The sequence below is a fragment of the Argopecten irradians genome, chromosome 6 (genome assembly GCF_041381155.1).
Source record: "Argopecten irradians isolate NY chromosome 6, Ai_NY, whole genome shotgun sequence".
Taxonomy (NCBI): Eukaryota; Metazoa; Mollusca; class Bivalvia; order Pectinida; family Pectinidae; genus Argopecten; species Argopecten irradians.
The window spans coordinates 21,802,178-21,820,662 of NC_091139.1; the positions used below are offsets into that span (position 1 = coordinate 21,802,178).

General features: G+C 33.9%; 1 protein-coding gene across 1 annotated transcript in view; it reads left to right on the top strand.

Moving 5' to 3' along the window:
• Window positions 1-1,786: 1,786 nt before the first annotated feature.
• Window positions 1,787-18,485, top strand: part of LOC138325328 (collagen alpha-1(IX) chain-like) — a 116,945-nt gene continuing 100,246 nt past the window's right edge. Inside the window, exon 1 of the mRNA XM_069270892.1 lies at window positions 1,787-1,946. The gene's annotated coding sequence lies outside the window, so the exon portion shown is untranslated. The remainder of the gene's footprint in view (window positions 1,947-18,485) is intronic.

Consider the following 18,485-nt stretch of genomic DNA (forward strand, 5'->3'; position numbering starts at 1 on the left):
GACATTGATAGTATTCTATGCGAACCTCATTATGAACAAGGCGGTAGTATTGTATTTCATTTGATATTGGGTTTCGGGAAAATAACAAAATAAACATCAAAACTCATTTTCTTTGTTTGATAATGCATTTTATTTCATTACATTCACAATATAGCCAATTCGATTTGTTCGGACATTGTGGATCAGTTCAATACCAAAATGATTCATCTCCATCTCCTTAGATAGATGTTGATACAGAACCTTCGCTTCCTTGCCATGCCTCGACAGAGTTCTGACTAGTTTGCTATCTGTATGTGGGCAGTTAAATGCTAGTTTTCTGAAAAAAGTCTATCGTGGATCTTAGTGGGAACCAGAGTACCAATCCACATGGTCGGCAAACGATCACACAACCATTCGTGTCCGATTAGAGATTCGAGCCCAGACCCTTCAGGTGAAAGGTATATATTACTAATGCAACATACGACAACAATACCTCTGTCTATTCTAGGCAGGGCCAGCTTGCTATTCCTTCCTCCATGACTTATAGAATTGCGTATAACACAGTCTGATGTACGTGGTCAATTACCTATAATGATAGGTTTTATATTGACCACATGCCCCTCCCACTGAGGAGTTGTAAGGTCATATCTTGCGCTAGAAAAAGGATTTGGCCTGCTGCAAACGTTTGGAATGCCTACCAAAGGAAGATGTTTGATTGTGCTTTAACGTCATTGAGACAGCCCGAGTAATGTTGGGACGAGACTTGAGAAGACACTATATAGTGATAATTAGTAAAGGAATTAGTATAGTTTAGCAAATGGTTGAAATATATATTACCATGCATTGGGGATTTAAAATGACAAGTTTGGCGAAGTATTTAGACGTTACTTTATTTTACAAAATGGTTGTAAAGGCAAAGTTTTTGCCTTTAATAGATTTGTTTCTTTTATGCCACGTGACAATTATTATCTAGCTCAATTATGACAGTGACGTTTAACTTATCAAACCAAACTGGGTTTGTAAATTCATCTCAATTTTATTGCGAAATTCCTCGACAAAGGCCGATTAAACATTTATTTAGTCGAGATATTTCTCCTCTTTATTTATGTCCATTAGAGGTCATGACCTTAATTTCACTGAAGTACATTAAAAGTTATCATGCTACTTGAATAAAATGTTGCCGATTTTTTTTTTGTAAACTTCTGTTTTAATGCCAAAATATATGTAAGGCCAATGTTTTTCATTGTTATTGAATGTGTTTTTATGCAAACGTAGACCATATAGTGAACTTTTGATAGGTTTCGTCCAAATCTGCCACATTCAATGAAATGATTATCAAGAATAACTTAAAGATTGTGGCTTTCGTTATGGGTTCTAGTCCACTGTATTACCCAGAAGGAAGTTTGATACACCTGGAAGTATTGAAAGGGCCTCAACCAGTTCTTCTTTTTCATGTTTGAATTGACCAAGACATGGGTTATTTTATCCCTGTGGATGTCAACATATGCTGTAGGTTTTGTCAGTAGTTCTACATACAATATGAAAACCGCAGAGAAGAAATTTCATACGAATTACCCATCAACTCAAGCTTCGTCTTCCACCTAATTATATAATAATTAATAATTCCCCATCTCCCTGTACAAATCCTCCAGTCTGCTATGAGCTAAGTATCAGCTGATTGGGAGCAGAGTGTTTTTTTCCTAGTTCTGTATATGTATGGTGCGAGGGATAACGGAGGCCGACACAGTAACACGGTATCAGATAGGTCTAGAACATGTGTAGAAGTGTGATAGGTAGTATCCTCAGCTGGATCCCCGATTTACCATGGTAGTCCGAATGGAGTTTAAACTGGATTAAATCATCTTTGTGTCCATCGGATGGTATTTCCGGGATTATCATCATAAATTAGAAAGCCCTGTCTGTGAAATCTTTTCTCTTTTGGACCGGTTAGTGTGCTTTTAGAAATGGTAAGTAACATTGAATTTTAATTTAAGCTTCATTTTTGTTTGATTTATCCTGAAGTTTGATAAAATATGTTATTTTTTCAGTTGTACTTTACTGATTTAAGCAGTCTGGTGCACAACGCTCACAAAAAACAATAACTCCAAAACATGAAAAACACGTGAAAAGGATACATTTTGATTTCTGCAGTCATTGACTAAAATACCTTAAAATAGATTTTTACTTTAAAACCTTCAAAACCGTCGATTGGATTTATTCATTTAAAAGACCTTTTGTGTATTTAGCTACAAATACCCAGTTTGTCTGCCCAATGAGCACACAAGTCTAATTTAGGAAAACAAGTGCCGGAGTAAACAATTCGTTGTGTGTTTAATCCTTAACACTAATATGAATGTTATGAAAATACTTCGTTAACAATGCTTCCTCTCTTGTGTAACATCGTAACTGTCAGTTCTACTAACGTTTTACGTTTCAGATAGCAACTGTCTGTCCGACTGTAATGAGCATCTTAAGAATGGGACCGGTGTTGCGATGTTTCTTTGATATAAAGTATTTGATACAGATTACATTTTGTTAATAAAGTTTCTTTTGATTAATTTTTCAAATTTCTTAAAATTGTATATTAATTTCTAATGGCTAGCTGTGATCATACCTATTAAAATATTGCTGATATCGCTGACGAGCTTTCATTAGTTACGCGTATTTATCATTCAACTAAGGATATCAATGGAATCTGTTTCGCACAATCCGATTGTTTTCCTTACAATTAATAGTTTATGCTTTGAAGATGCAAAATCTGAAATGATGTTACTCTTAGTAAATATTGTCCTTTTCTAGGCCTACAGCTGGCGACCCTACATTCTCGGGCACATTGTTTGCCCTATAAACTATATAACTATGACAGGGCTGGTCCCTTACCGCCTCCAAGTCTACCCCCAGTCACGCTATTATGCCTAGCGAGCACTTTTCACACTCCACACTAAATGTCGCTAAACCAAAAAATTCTGGAATCCAGAAAGTTGTGATCGTTCCTACAGATTGTAGCCATTCGAGTAAGATTGGCCTCCAGTTATCCAATGCTCATTTCCTGATATCCATTTTTCCTGAGTCATCAGATGAATGAATTTCCATAGCCGCATGATATGTAATGCAGTAAATGATACGCAATCATATGAGGAAACATGCACAGTGAAGCATTTCTACAGATGCAATATCGAACGAAGCTCGTTGAAATCCGACACGAATTACATATATACCACGTGCCCTTCATTCTGTGTACTACCACGCTGAAGAATGAGATCAGATAAATACCCAGCATTCCAAAAAGTTCACTTCCTGTCAAAACACGTTTTTAAACAATAACTGCTTAATACGATCACAAAGGTACACAAACCTCAAAAATGTCATTCTTGCCAACTTTTGTTTTGTTTGATTTAGCTTCTTTTTCATTATTTCTGCTTAAATTCCATTCATAATTCTGACTCCTCTAGTTTTATAATCTTAACAAACATAAAAAATGACACTGCTACTTAGATTTTGACAGTACCCTTCAATGGTTGGCGTTGTGTTGCACCTCCTTGTTTTAGGACTGGTTTATGTCTTGACTTACTAACACAGTTATATTATATATAGACAAGTAACATAGTACATAGGGTTAACCCAGAAGTTATATAGTGTACTTATGGAAACAAACTTAGGAATCCAAAACTAAGTTAATTCCCAGGTCTGTGAAAGCGATAGCCTTCATTTTATTTATATTTTCATATTTCACGAAGATGAGAATTACGGTTGTTTAGACTACTTTATGCTAGAGTACACGACTGTCTGTTTTCGCTCTTCTTACATTTTGTACGAACCAGGGTTATGTCAATACATTCAACGAAAATAGTCATATACTAACTAGGAGAGCAATCATGTGTCATCTTAAATCAACCTAGCATATTATGAGTGGACGTCAAGCTCAGCTCGGCTATTTCTGGTACGAGTTGTTCTGGCGTTAGCTCTATCTCGGTAGATGGATATTTAATCATGTTTTATGCCAATACCAAGATATGCTGTCAAAACTATTACTGTTTGGAGTTATCGTTATTCTTTCCTGGAGTATTCACAAATAAAAAAAGAAATCTATCCACTAGAAAGGTAAAAATCACGAAAGACTGTAAACACAACCATATCATAATCACCAATCAAATAGAGAATCAGGCCATTAGGATGATAAAAGAAAGTTCGCAAGGCGCTTCGCAAGGCGCAAATTATGTTTCCTTGAGAAATATTTCTATTTTTTTAGCATTGTCGCTCCATATTTCATCTACTTTTGAAACTCAAATAGTAAATGTCAGAAATCAATATGTTCTTAAATATTGTAATTTAATAAAGATATTAAAAAATATAATTCATCTCGGACCCATACATATCAATAAAACTTCTTTCAAGATGCCAATGAATTAAAAAAAATCTACTTAGTAGCAATTTGTTACATTGGTGCTTGAAGTATACAATAACCTATTCACGTTTGTATCTGTACTAGCACCTTAGCAGAAAGCCATTGGTGCTCAAGTGTTTGTATTAGTAAAATGCCAACAAACACTCGAACGAAATGATAAAGTTCGCAAGGCGCGACTCTTGTATTAGGATGAATGGGGTCAAACGCGGGAGATGACAAGTATAATGGCACGTCGTAAGTATTACTAACGTCGGGCGTCAAAAAGAATGGCAGGTTATTGTAAAATGTCAGTCCGATTATCAGATTACGTACGAATTGTTTTGGGTTTATTATTCATATATGCACAAAAATAGCAATTTATACTGCACTTGGCAAAATCGAGATCTGCATAATAACTGGCTGCTATTTATATATTTTTATATAATTTTTCCTGCAACAGCATACCCACATACATTATCAAAAAAGAAGTCAAGCATTAAACAGGAGGTTTAAACTACTGAGTCAATTAACCTTGTTTCCAAAAATGTGTTGGGGTTTAACGCCATTTTGAGGTTAGAAGATTGTGGTAACAATAAAATATCACTTTGCAATCATAGCATTAAGGACAAGATCCTAAAACACCAACCGGTTTGTTTTCTGAGATATGTGTATTTGATGTACGAGAAACATAAACATCCACCATGATCGTTCCTCTTATATAGCTGAAGTTCTAACTGTGTTCATAATTAGACCTGGTCCCCTTGGTCAAAGATTAAATGATAAAAATAAGTTTATTTGTGAAATTAAAATAATTATGAATAACTGCATAAAGTAATTGATGTTAAAAAAGTTAGCAAGTGTCAATAATTAAAGAAAATCAAATAGTAACGCCATCACCAATTATGGCTATCCTTTGTCTCGTTACTCCGATGAGTGACGTAAGGACAGAAGGCATCATCAGGCATGGAGAACTTTAAAGATAGTTTTTATCTTGCCATTTTACAAAACAAACAAAAAAATGAGCAGAATCGTAGTTCGTTATCATTTTTGCTTCAAAAAATGAAAACACGCTGTTGGAAAATGATGCATCATAATTACAATGACATCATGCTCTTTTGTGAAATGATCTTGAAATAGTACAGTATACTTGTGTAACATATATATCGGTGTTTATACAGCTTCTCATCTGTTTCCTCTGTATACTGAGATAGATAGATGCTGTTATTTTTTTACTTTTCAGGAAGCTATGTCTTGCAAACTATGAGCTTTTGTTACAAATATTCCCCAACCTGTCTATCTGATATTAACATCTGTTTTCATGTGAGGCCTGTTAAACGTGAATGCGCGTGAATGATCCTTACTTTAGATAGTTTTTGTTTTAATACTGTAATTCAGCCACTTACATAAACGTATCTTTTTTGCCAATATGTTTACCGAGACATATGATTGACTAATATGTAAGAACATTTTTTCTGAATATTTATCGCTTCCATCCATATATTTTCCACAAAGTCTTTTGCACCATCGAACCAATTCGAGGCTTACGTTCCCTCTAACATAATTGTTCTCGACAATCACTTAAGAGTTCTTCATGGATATAGCATGCGAATCAGGGATCCGCGCATTCTTATTAAATGTGGATAGTCTTTATTGCGTAGACAGTCAGTTTTTCAGCATACAAAAAACAACAAGCAAAGTTAAGTCCGACAGTTATTCGTTATTAGTTATTCGAATAACGAATAATTGTCTAACTTTACTTCTGGACGAGTAAAGTAAAGTTAACCAGTTATTCGTTATTCAAGCGTCACCTATTTTGACGGATGCAGCGAAATTAAATAATATATTTTTTTTAGTTCTTTGCAACAACTCTAATTTTTCGGAGTTTTCAAGTAAATATTTAATGCAAAGATCTTTATAAGTCATCTGAGAGTTTTACTGTCGATAATAATTTATTTTACTGATACCAAACCTTCAGTTGCGCTCACATTTATTTACATTTTTTCTAAGATGCATAAGAAGTAAAAAAGAAGAATTTGACACTTATATAACTTATTTGAAGCATAATACTAACTAGCGGAATGAGCCCTGTGATCCAGGTCGGAAACTGGTTCTCCGCGTCAAATAATACATCTTACATATATCATCAGCCGTATAGGTCCCAGGCAGTGGGAAGACTTGCTCGTGCATGACTTTTGAAGGTGACTGCCATCCCAGTGGTTCCATTGGAACATTCCATAACAATATTATTAGGATTGAAAGCGGAACGAACCTTCAGCACTGGGTGGGAGAGTGGATCCCCAGAAAAAAAAAAAAAAAAAAAAAAAACATTTTACATACATTATCAGCCGTATACGGTGGCAGCCACCTTCAAAAGTCGTGCACAAACGTGGATCTGGAGATCCACTCTCCCACCAAGTGACGCTTGAATAACGAATAACCGTCTAGTTTTACTTTACCCGGCCAGAAGTAAAGTTATACAGTTATTCGTTATTCGAATAACGAATAACGAATAACCGTCCAACTTTACTTTGCTAAAATAGCATATTGTTTGATTATGTTAGATAAATATTCCGGCGTCAGATAGATATGCCATCAACCGTCTAACTCTGGGTTACTATTTTCTGACCTTATGTAGATGGTTTGTTCAGGAACATTGAATTCGACCTTCACCTCTTTTAATATACACATCTTTAAATGGCCCTGGCTGTTACTGTGATATCAAAAAGCCCTATCAAACATGTATTACATATTGTCTTGCTTATGTTATAGAAATGTTAACAATTTAAAATTTCCTTTTTCTTTGCTACTGTGTTGTATTCTACAGAACACATTTTAGACACACTGTTCATTTGTAACCAAAGAAAAAAAACATAATCGAAAGCTTTCAATGTTTGGAATTTAATACACAGCTATTGTAAATACTTTGTGCTTTCTGCTTAACTATTGTTTCTATGGATTAACAGTGAAGGCAGTGCTATTGCTTTCGTCTCAAACAACCGTAAATATGTTTGTACATAAAATGGCCAACTCTCATACAGGTCCGGGGGTCCGATCGTTTTCAGACAGCCACCGTATCTACTGCAGACAATGATATATGAGTATGTCAAGAGCATTGTTATGATTTCTTCAGAATGCATATCTCAGCATAGCTGATGGGCTGGTTATAACACGTCGGTAATTAAGCGTTTGCAATGTAGTTTCTAGTTTTGTTTTTGGTTTTGGTAACGTGTTGAAAGAATTTGGGAAAGTGATTTAAAAACTTATAATTGCGCCTTGTTCGCAGACCGAGCACTAACCACATGAAAATAAACAAACAATCGATAACGCGTTAAGAGAAATGTTTAGCTATAGATTATTTTCACGGAAGTCTTGCAATCGAATGCAAACTGAACATCTTTCGTCACTGTGCATGTTAAATCATCGTGTTGTGTTATCTCCATTAACTCCAACTTGAAAAGTTTTTTTTAAATGTTTAAGGACCTACATGTATAAGTGGGTGGCAGTACGATTTATTGTGACTTTCCCCTGTCAAGCTCATGGTATCTGATGAATAAAGAACGTTTGGTTGCTCGTGTTTCTGCAAGATAATTTGAGGTTGTTATTATTATGATTGTAGATTATTTACTTTGAACTAATATTAGCTCTGAATTCACTCTAGTGTTGTGATAACAACTAAAATATTGTTTTACGCTTTGAAAATCATCGTTATATCCACTGGTAACCCTAAATCTGTTAATCTTGGCGAAAGGTGTTAAAATAATGGCAGAATAGTTAATATTTAACAAGTTTTGTCAGGATAAGCATATGTGTTTTTTAAGCAGTGTGGTGATATTTGTCATCTACTCATGATTAGTGATCCAAAGCATTGGCCTATTATGACAAGGCAAGATCGCCCCGGATACAGAACTTCTGAAATTTACTCAGTATAAGTTCTTTTATTTGCGGGGTATTATTTCACCAACGTGATTTCCCGAAATCAAATACCTGCGGATAGAAGTTGAAGAATGACAAATCAGTATAGCGTATTACCCTTCCAGACCGACAAATGTGTGAATATTTCTCTCTGCTAGCGAATATTAAAGAGGAGATCGACAAATTGTCTCCCTAACTATACAGTACATGTACTGGCGAGCAGTGCGTAAGACGCATATCATAAAAAAACAAGTGAGTAGGTTTTATAAAATGGATATACAGCAGCACTTCGCTGCCAACTGTTAATTAATTTATAGTGAAAAACTCAAGACTAGAAATTGTTCTCATTTTTATTACGTAAATATTTTATTCTTTGTGAAGATATCTTCTCCGTTACCATCCAAAGTCATATAACACACGAAACAAATGGTTTTACATAAATCTGCTGTGGTTCTAGGTGTATATAAAAACCGTACTTCATTCAGAGACTGAACTTACAAAAAATCTAAATCATATCATATTGGATAAATCCATATGGTAATACTGTGATCCTAGAATTCAGGTTCATGTCAAGGGTTGTGTCAAAGAACATTCGCAAATACACTTTGTTTTGAGAAAACTTGCCCGTTCTGATAATCAGATTGATTACATTACTAAAGTATCAGGGCCTGGAAATATCAAACATAAATTCAGTCACGGGTAGATACGCTATTTAAGCAATAAGTTGTCAGATTACGCGCATGTTATGCTAGGTACTTTGGTTGAGGTTTGAATTATATGGACATGCAAGAAACTTCAGCTGGATCTTGAAACAGGAATACATTCAATGGAGCTTTCTAGTAATGCTGCTTTATATACGATAAAAAAACCTAGTGAAATCCAGGAAGGATGTCAAGATAATGTTGATAGTATGTGAAAGTTGGCAAGATGAAAAGAAATTGGCAAATGATTTTCAAAAATAATTGTAATTATGAATGACAGATATATTGAAGTTTAAATAGCTCTGGTACTGAAAATGAATGCTTTCAATCATTGTTCGTTTTACCATTGTTGATGAAGATATTGGAAACAAATTCCACATTACGGTGACATTGGAATACTTCATACAATTTTACAGGTGATCGGAACTTTAAAGTAGTAGAAATATGTCTTAGACAATAGCATCAAAAATTAAACTTATGAAACTTAATAAAGAATATTTATTATTACAAAATATATATTTATAGAATAATAGCAACTAAAGAAGACAACCCATGCGAACATAATTTACTACCTAACATGAATATTTCATGGCACATGACTCTATAGAGAAGTTATGCTTAAATTGGGGTCCCACATTAAATGAAAGCAAACTGCAAGGTGATTAAACAATAATTGTGATTTATGTTAAACTTTTGTGGAATCATATTGATTAGGACTTTAAATAAACCATGACTAAACGCACAGATTAATATCTTTCCGGTAATATTTCAAAATATTTGATGCAAAAAAAAAAAAAAAAAAATGATAAAGCAATTTTACTTTGATAATGCTTCATGGTATAAAGCACAAAACTGCATGTGAAAGCATTATATTTAGTGGGAGTTAACATTACGTAATTTTCGGCTTTTTTACGAAAATTAAGCTCAACGAAAATAGATGATTTCAAGGAAGATATTACCAAGTAATAGAGAAAATTTTGATGTTCTCAGATACTATCGCATATATGAATATTAAGGTATTGGTGTATTTATACATCAGCAGAACAATCATTTTGGCGGATGATGAAATGAGGTGACATCAATATTGGTTGTAGTGTTGATCACGGTTCACTGCAACCCGAACGCCTCAGCCTAGATAACTGCAATCGGAACGCCTTAGCCTAGATAAGAGACGATGGGTTCCGGTTGGAGTAGCTGTCGTATTTTAGATAACAATGACGGATTTTAGAGAAGGATAAGTATTTTAAAGACAAATAATAAGTTTATCTACAAAGAAAACTGTAAATATGAAAACCATTTTTGTTTTTATTTTGTGTACGTTGTGAGCGTATAATGATAATTGAGACTGTAAATTGTACAGATTCCCTCATTACATAAACAAAATAAAAAATATCATTGCCTCCTTAATCGGTTTTAAAAACCCTAATGGATTCAATACTAAAGTCGCGGTATTAATTTACGATTACTTTCATTTTCTTTTTCTTTATCTGTATTGTGCAAGTTAAGTATCGTTTCTGAAGAACTTTTAGCTACCCCTCTCATCTCATATCGCATATGTATATTGGCATACCAAAATATATTTTTTCAAATTAGTGACCGCAAAAAGAAATATTACAAAACTCAATTGCAAACATTGTCCGCATGGAGGCCAAAGGTGAAATAATTCGGATAAAATATCAAAGATTATTTTTGGAACCGATGGACATATTTCTTTCATATCAGATAAGAAAAAAGTAGACACATTTATTATTATTTGCAAACATTAATCATATGTTTATTATAAAAACAAGTATTGATTTCGTTTTATTCTCTTCAGTAGTTTCTGAGCCGGTTGTTTTATGCTTTTGCCATCTGTCGGTTAGTATGGTACGTTCCCCTACGGCATCGGCGTGGTTCTGGAAGAACAGCATTCTCTGTATTTTATAGATGACGTTCTAAGCTGCTGCATACATATGTTAATCAGACATTATATCAGAAATGTGTGTCATACCGTAGTATTTCCATTTCCGATGTGTGATCGCTAAATACGGTACCAGCGAAGGTTGACAAATCATTATTTTTATCAATCCCTCCAAGACTTTATGATAGTCCTTTGATTTCAGATTGTGGGACCACAATGAAGTCTGGGAAATTGCATTTTAACGTTATTATCACGCGTAGGAATACGTAAACGTCGAATGAGAGCGAGGCACCAACTTTTATTTGATATTTTGGAATTCAGTTCTTACCCAAAAGTAAAAATCTAATGAACATCTGATTTGAACATGTAAATGTTAAAATATCCTATAGACATCTGACAAATCATAAAGTCTTTGCAGAATTCTGTTGTTTTTTTCGCTCTGGAAGTCAATGAGTTTCTGCCTAAATCTGAATCAGTTGTTACATTATCTAATCAGTTCTGACGATACGTATTGCGTCGAATTAACTCATAATGATTAAAGTGTTGTGTGTGTATTGGAAAATCTGTGGAAAAATATTATTTATTGTTCACTGGTGTCTGAGCAGCATTTTAAAATAAAACATTTCAACACTACACGCTGGCGCGCGTTATGTAAAATATCGATTACACAACAGTAACGAAGGAAAATGATAAATATTCCTAAATAATATTCACTTATGAAGATGGGTTTCTACTATGGAAATGAAATATATAGATATATATTTTTCTTTCACATGAGGATCAGTGGTAAACGGATAATGTCGTTGCTGGTTCAGATCTCGTTAGTGTTAAACGTATACACAAATGCCAGAACAGCTCACCCACACAATACCGTGACATCATAAAAAACTACATATTTTGAATTTTCAAATAGTGATAAAATGTGAACTTGACATTTTATACATTTCAACTGGTTTATAGTCCGAAAAAAGATCATAGTTATTGCAATGTACTTTGATGTGTGATGAGAGCCTGGAGTACACTCGTTAGATATAGTGTAGATATTATATTATTTATTATCTTTTGAAAGTATCTATAGCCAAGGATAGGAAATGATAGCACACTTAATACCTGTGATATTCTATTTATATATAACCATGGACAACTGCCCATTGTTTTTTATATTGTCGTTAACTTTCATAACTTATTATATATAATGTTGTAATATAGACTAATTATGCGTTTAATAATTGCTGAATGTAGATTCTTGAAGAGCATCGTGTTGAGGGATAATCAAAACCATCTTGACTACTCATTTATCCATTTATGATATATAAAGATAAATAAATATATATATCCCTCCGTATGTATAAATGATAAGATTTTTATCATTATTGGTTCCGTACCTCTCCACTTGTTCACCCTTCACCCTCCAATAAAACGGGAATAGGAATGAAGCCGACACGTGGACACGGTTAGCGGTACTGGGAACATGACCATTGTGTAAAAAACACCACGGAATTATGGGATATTAATGTTTTGCTCACATTCCCTTGAGCTCAGATGTATGGAAAGCTAGAGCAGACAGAGGTCATTCCAGCTTCTCTTTAGAAGTGAAGATGTCTTTTATTTCTACCTTAAAGTGTACCCTGGTATATGTAGTTCCTGCTTGTCCTATGACTTGATAATTCGACAAATGCGTGTAAAATGGATTATATTCAGACAAAATCAAACTCTCAAAATAGGTTTACATGGGGAGACGAAAATTCAATTTCTACAAAATCTCTTAATATATTGTTGAAATCCATTTTTTGAATCATCCATGAATATCTTGCAATGAGAGATATGATATGATGTATTGATAGGAACCAGAGTGAATATTTCTCAATTGCAAAAATCGGCTCATTATGTTTTAAGCAACCATTGATTTGAAGAGACAATGTAGAGTAGAGCATATTCATGTCCTGACATTTTTTTTTAGAAATCAAATCTAGAAAAGCTCTTAATTCAGCATAATTTTCGCAAAATATCTGGAAACATGAGTCTTGTGAATTGTTGCAATCATATTTTTAGCAAATATATCCATAATGCGAAGTATTTGACTTCTCATCTTCTTGATCCATTGCCAAACTATGATTGATCAGTATGGTAAAAAACCGTTAGAGGGTATTTGACCTTGACAAAGCCCAAAAATCAAAATCAGCATTCCATCAAAACAATAAGTAATGTTACCGGCACATCACACGATAATTTAAGGGTTGACCTTGAAAAAAGGCTCACCGATGAAAAACAACGGGCTCCCATATTTTTTAACTGGCCCATTCATACAGTGAGTACTCAGGAATCCACGCAACTCTCTCAGCCATCGTCTAGTGTGGAGTATAGAGAACAGATTGACGGCTACTGATAGTGATCTTGATAACCAAGTCGTTAAACATTGCCTGGCCTGCTGGCTGATATATTGTGCCGAAGACATAGTTTCGAGATTTGCCATTCTTTATGCAATTTCATTCGAGGAAGGCGTTGATAACGGTGCAATAACTCATGTCTTATTTTCTTGTTACACTTTTATTTAGATTTAGACATTAATACATTAGTAACTACCATGCAGTGCTTCACATGTAATTTATCGTATACGTTACCAGTTTCATCCAATATCCGATATATATCTAACCAACTGAATTATGAGGTTACTGTGCCTCTCTTTCTGAAGTACTACATATACTACGACTATTTTTATTTTGCTAATGTTCTAAATGCTACCACCTCGGACTGAAATCTGCTACATGTGTGTTTTACTATAGACAGAATTTCTACCACCAATCATTTCTAATAAAGATTTTAGTGTATCACTCCCCTCCGGGTATCACATTTTTGCTATATCCCTCAACATTTTAATTTAACTGTGTATTTCAACCTACGTAAAATTTGCACAGTGAAACCTTTATCATGTCTAGTTTCAAATATGCTATAGAAACTCTAGCTCTGTCAAACACTTCCGCAATACCCAATGTATTTTGCTACTAAACATGCCTATACAGTCGATGCATCTGGGACCAGTTTAATGAATATTTCTTAACTTTAAGGAATTCCTTAACTTATAATTCTCTATAGGAAAGCATTACGGAAGTTAATAAAAATCCCTTAAGTTAAGGAGCCGTACTCAAAATCCTATGGAAAATTTTAAGTTAAGGAATTCCTTAAAATTAAGGAATGTTCATGAAACTGGTCCCTGATATACCCTAAAACCCTACTTTGAACTGATATATCTTTACAGCAAATATCATTGTGGGCTTCTAGATATGATTTCTTCTTCACATTAAAATGTAAAGACCTAACATTTGAAATCACAAATGTTGACGATTGTCCAAAAGTTTCATTTTTTACCATTTTTATTTCTAATTAATCTGCTGTCAATCATCGCTACAATGTGTCGCCATCTGTATGAATTTGTTTATACTGAATTGTTTGAGATCTAAGTTTATTCTAATAACCATCATCTGTAACCAACAATAATTCACCTGTGCATGTCTCACCTGTATATTAAGTTCTTAATGACATCATATACACCTGTTCAACCCACGACTATACTCTGTTGGCGATATTCCATCCAACATATCAATTGTCCTTATAAAGACCTGTTCGCATGCGAGTTTGTTTAATATGTGTTCCAAGTGACATACGAACCTCCGAAAGTATTGTTAATTAACTCTGTAAGGAACTCTTACACATAGGTATGGGTTTATTGGTGCGCAGCGAGCCTTACGTCTGAAATAATACATGCGTTTAATTTGACATGAGCGATCTCGGAGACCTGTTAGTGCATTTCAGTGCCCACATATCCACTCTAAGATTACATGCTTATTTTTTTACTTGATTTATTCTATTGATGAAAAGGCTGTCAATATGTAAAAAGAATAAACTTGTAACTAAATGCAACAACATCCGACTGCAGCAAATCTCACAATTATATCACTTGTGACGTATCATAACACATACGAGAAGATTTTGATCCAATTATGGTCCGATTATGGTCAATATGTTCCATTACACTTCATCATAACCCTGCAAAGAGAATTAAATAATGGCATGTGTCTTATTTTCTAGTGCGACTTTTATCATTTAAAACTGAAACTATCGTTTCACATACTCAGCAATTTTTGCTCGTGACACCAAGTACACAATTTATTCATCAACGTTAGTTATGTCTGCTATAATTGTACATACACGATGTCTTTTTGTTGTTAACAAGGCATCGTTAATTCATTATAGTAGAGCAGGAAATAGTTCAGTAAAGTTCGTCTAATTCAGGCGACATTGTAGCCAAAGCACGAGACATTATAACAGAACTAAGTAGAACATTAATAAGCTTATAACCTTCAAAGAGAGTCTAACTAAAAAAACCACCATTTCATTAGCGTGCGTCTTATAAAGGAGTTCCTGCCCCTCAGAACGTTTACGATTTCATTACTTGGTGAACATGTCGAATTTATCATTATTAAATCATATCAATGTGTAATGAATCTAAACTAATTAACATAAACATATAGAGATAGCTGAGATAATACCATAATGTGAATATAATAAAGATTGCTTCATTATTGACCTAGTTTCCTCGATGGTGGTTGTTATCCATGACTTTTCTAATTTAGCTATTAAAGTGGTTCTGACAAGCAAGCATGTGTGTGTTTATCCCTACCGAGATCTCTCTACTTTCGGTTTCCACTCACTTTACCATGTGCCATCCCAGACCTGATACTATTTGTTAATACCGCATCAGATATAAGGGCTTAAATAGAAACAAAGATATTTCAAAATATCATTTTTTGAGAATAAATATCTTATCGAGACAGCAGGTATAAAAATCAATAATGAAATAGAATATCCTATATAGCATCATAATAAAATTGTAATGAATTTCAATGATTTGATGCCCGAATATCGGCTAGAATCTGATAATGTGTAAATTTGAAGTGTTCTTTTTAAAAGCAGACTCCATTAAAATAGGAATGGAAAATGCAAATAGTTAGTTTTCCTTCATGTTTCTATGCCACGAGATGATATCTTAACTGGTCTCATGTTTACGATTTCTATCTCCTGAAATACATCCCAAAGAAAATTTGTGTATTTTTGTTCCATTATTCTGACTTGAATATTTATCGTCTTTAAACATCTTGTTTCGTGCTTGGGAAGTAAATTCTGCAGAGTTTATCATATACATCTTAACTTTTCTATAAACCAGTGTCAGGTTTTATTCAACATTCTAGTTTAAAGGGAAACATAGTGATGTAGACATCACGGAGAAATTCACACATAATTGAAAACGATGAATATCAAGGGTTTCTATATATTATATTTACAGCGGAAGATACGTGCACGCTTACAGTTAGTTATGTAATGGTGGCGTTCCACCAACAGCTAATCTCTTTTCAGAGTTCCGAACAAGCTGCCCATTTATCAATAACTCATTTTTCTTTTGTTTGAATCTAAGAAATCGATTTTGATGAAAAACACTTTCAGGAATATCTTAGACTAAATATATCACAGGTCTTTGTAATTTGATTGTCTTTGTCATATTGCCATAGGATTAATTAGAACAATGTGTATGTTGGTCAAAAGAAGAACAAAAGACAAAATCTATAATAATATATGATAGACCGAATTTTGTTTATGTAAATCAGCACATTCTTATCGCGCCTTCTCAGACTCAGTATGCTGTGATAATAACGACTACTCTTTGTAGGCAGTGGAACTGGGACTATGATCAGATCACTTTATCTCAATTGGCATATCATATGACTGCATTCAGAATTGGACCATTATTAGGACTTGACACAATTTGGGCGGATGACAAAGTCAGCAGAAAAGAAATCCGCGACGACCTTGATGTAAAAAATTGGTCCGGGATTCATTTTGACAGCGTATTACTGTACTTTATTACTGTGCTAAATTTATATTCCTATTACGTGGATTTATACAAAAAAGGTTCTGTTGATAACTTTACTTTCGTGTAGACATTACTTCGCGTCTTCATTGATATAAACATGTTCGCCAATACATAAATTTACTTTTTGAAATTATGTGTTATACAGTTTTTCGCGGAAATTTGAATTCGTGTCATGAAAACATGAATAAAGTGGTTAACAGTATAGTTTATGTATTATCATCAAGTGTTAATCTGTGGTCAGATTCAAATTAACTAAACGAAACTCGGTAATTAAAAAGAGTAGAGTGCGTATCAAACTAGACATTTGCTTTCTTAATCATTTTTGTCAGATTTGTTATACTTTTGCAAAAGCAAGTTTCGTATCATTTAAGACGATGGCGATAATAAATGCTGAATCTAACAGTTAGAATTGATAACAATTCTTGAAATTTCTAATATTCTGAATCATTAGCGGACACTTTGAGAAGATCTTTCTTTCCAATTATCTTTACGATCACAACTGTCAATCGAACGCATTATAATTGATAAACTTACATGTTAATTTCTAGTGCTTAAGTTACTTGTTTTGACCGTTTGTCGTAGGTAGCCCACCCCAGTGTTCGATTCTATCGGGATTTGTTTATAATAGATACTATCAGGTGAGGACTGAACCGTCTTTGTTTGTGGGATAAAAGAGAAAACCAAAGAAAGGAGATTTTCTCGTGTATCACAACGCGACATTAGGAAAGATAAAAGACAAGCAATTGATTCAAGATTAACACTATTTCGGGGTATACAGGAACACAATGACTTGTCAGGTAGGTTATGTTAAAAGACAAAGATGATGTAGAGGCCAAGGAGCAACCATCCGCTTCGATTTGTTTGTTTTGTATTCGACTTCAAAAGATTATAAAGAAATAACTGGCCGTGTCATCGCGCATATGTCAACACTCATGCGGTAATACCATCACTCACTCACTGACATGTGTTGCTAACCCAAATTATGCCCGTACACGATTTTTAAGGAATTTTGTGTATAAATTTGTAAAGTATTCACTTCATTCACCATTCAAGGGATGAACAAACACTGCAAATTCTCAATTAATAATAATTATTAACCAAAAAGGAAATACACCTTTTTGTTTAAAAAGTTATTTAGTATTTATGAATGTATAAGATAAGGACATTTCGGTAAGTTGAACAAATAAATTGATGAATGGTAATGAAAGAATGAAATGAGTAAATCATCGAATTAAAAGGTTTATGAGGAAGAGCGAATAAAGAAATAAATTAACAGTGATAATGAATGTATATTTGTATGTAATAATGAATGAGTAATAGAATCAATGAATGAAAGAAAGTAACTAAGGAAATAACCATATCTAAATTTTTAGATATTTGATATTTTGACTTACAAGTCCATGAATTTAATTTATTTCATTTTGATGTTTGCTGTTTGAACATTAGTTGGAAATGTAGTAAATGGCATAACTAAAAAGGACATATCACCCGTTCTTACCTCACTTCACCTACCTGGGTGGTAGAACGCATCTCATCTCCAGACCTATAATTAAAACCAAGAATCCCATTTCTGTGTCATTGGTAAGCTGATTAATTACATAATTAGTTCCCTGCACACACGAACCAATATTTAGTTTCTATCATGACGACGTCACGGTCTAAGAAACAAAGAGCGAAGATTGA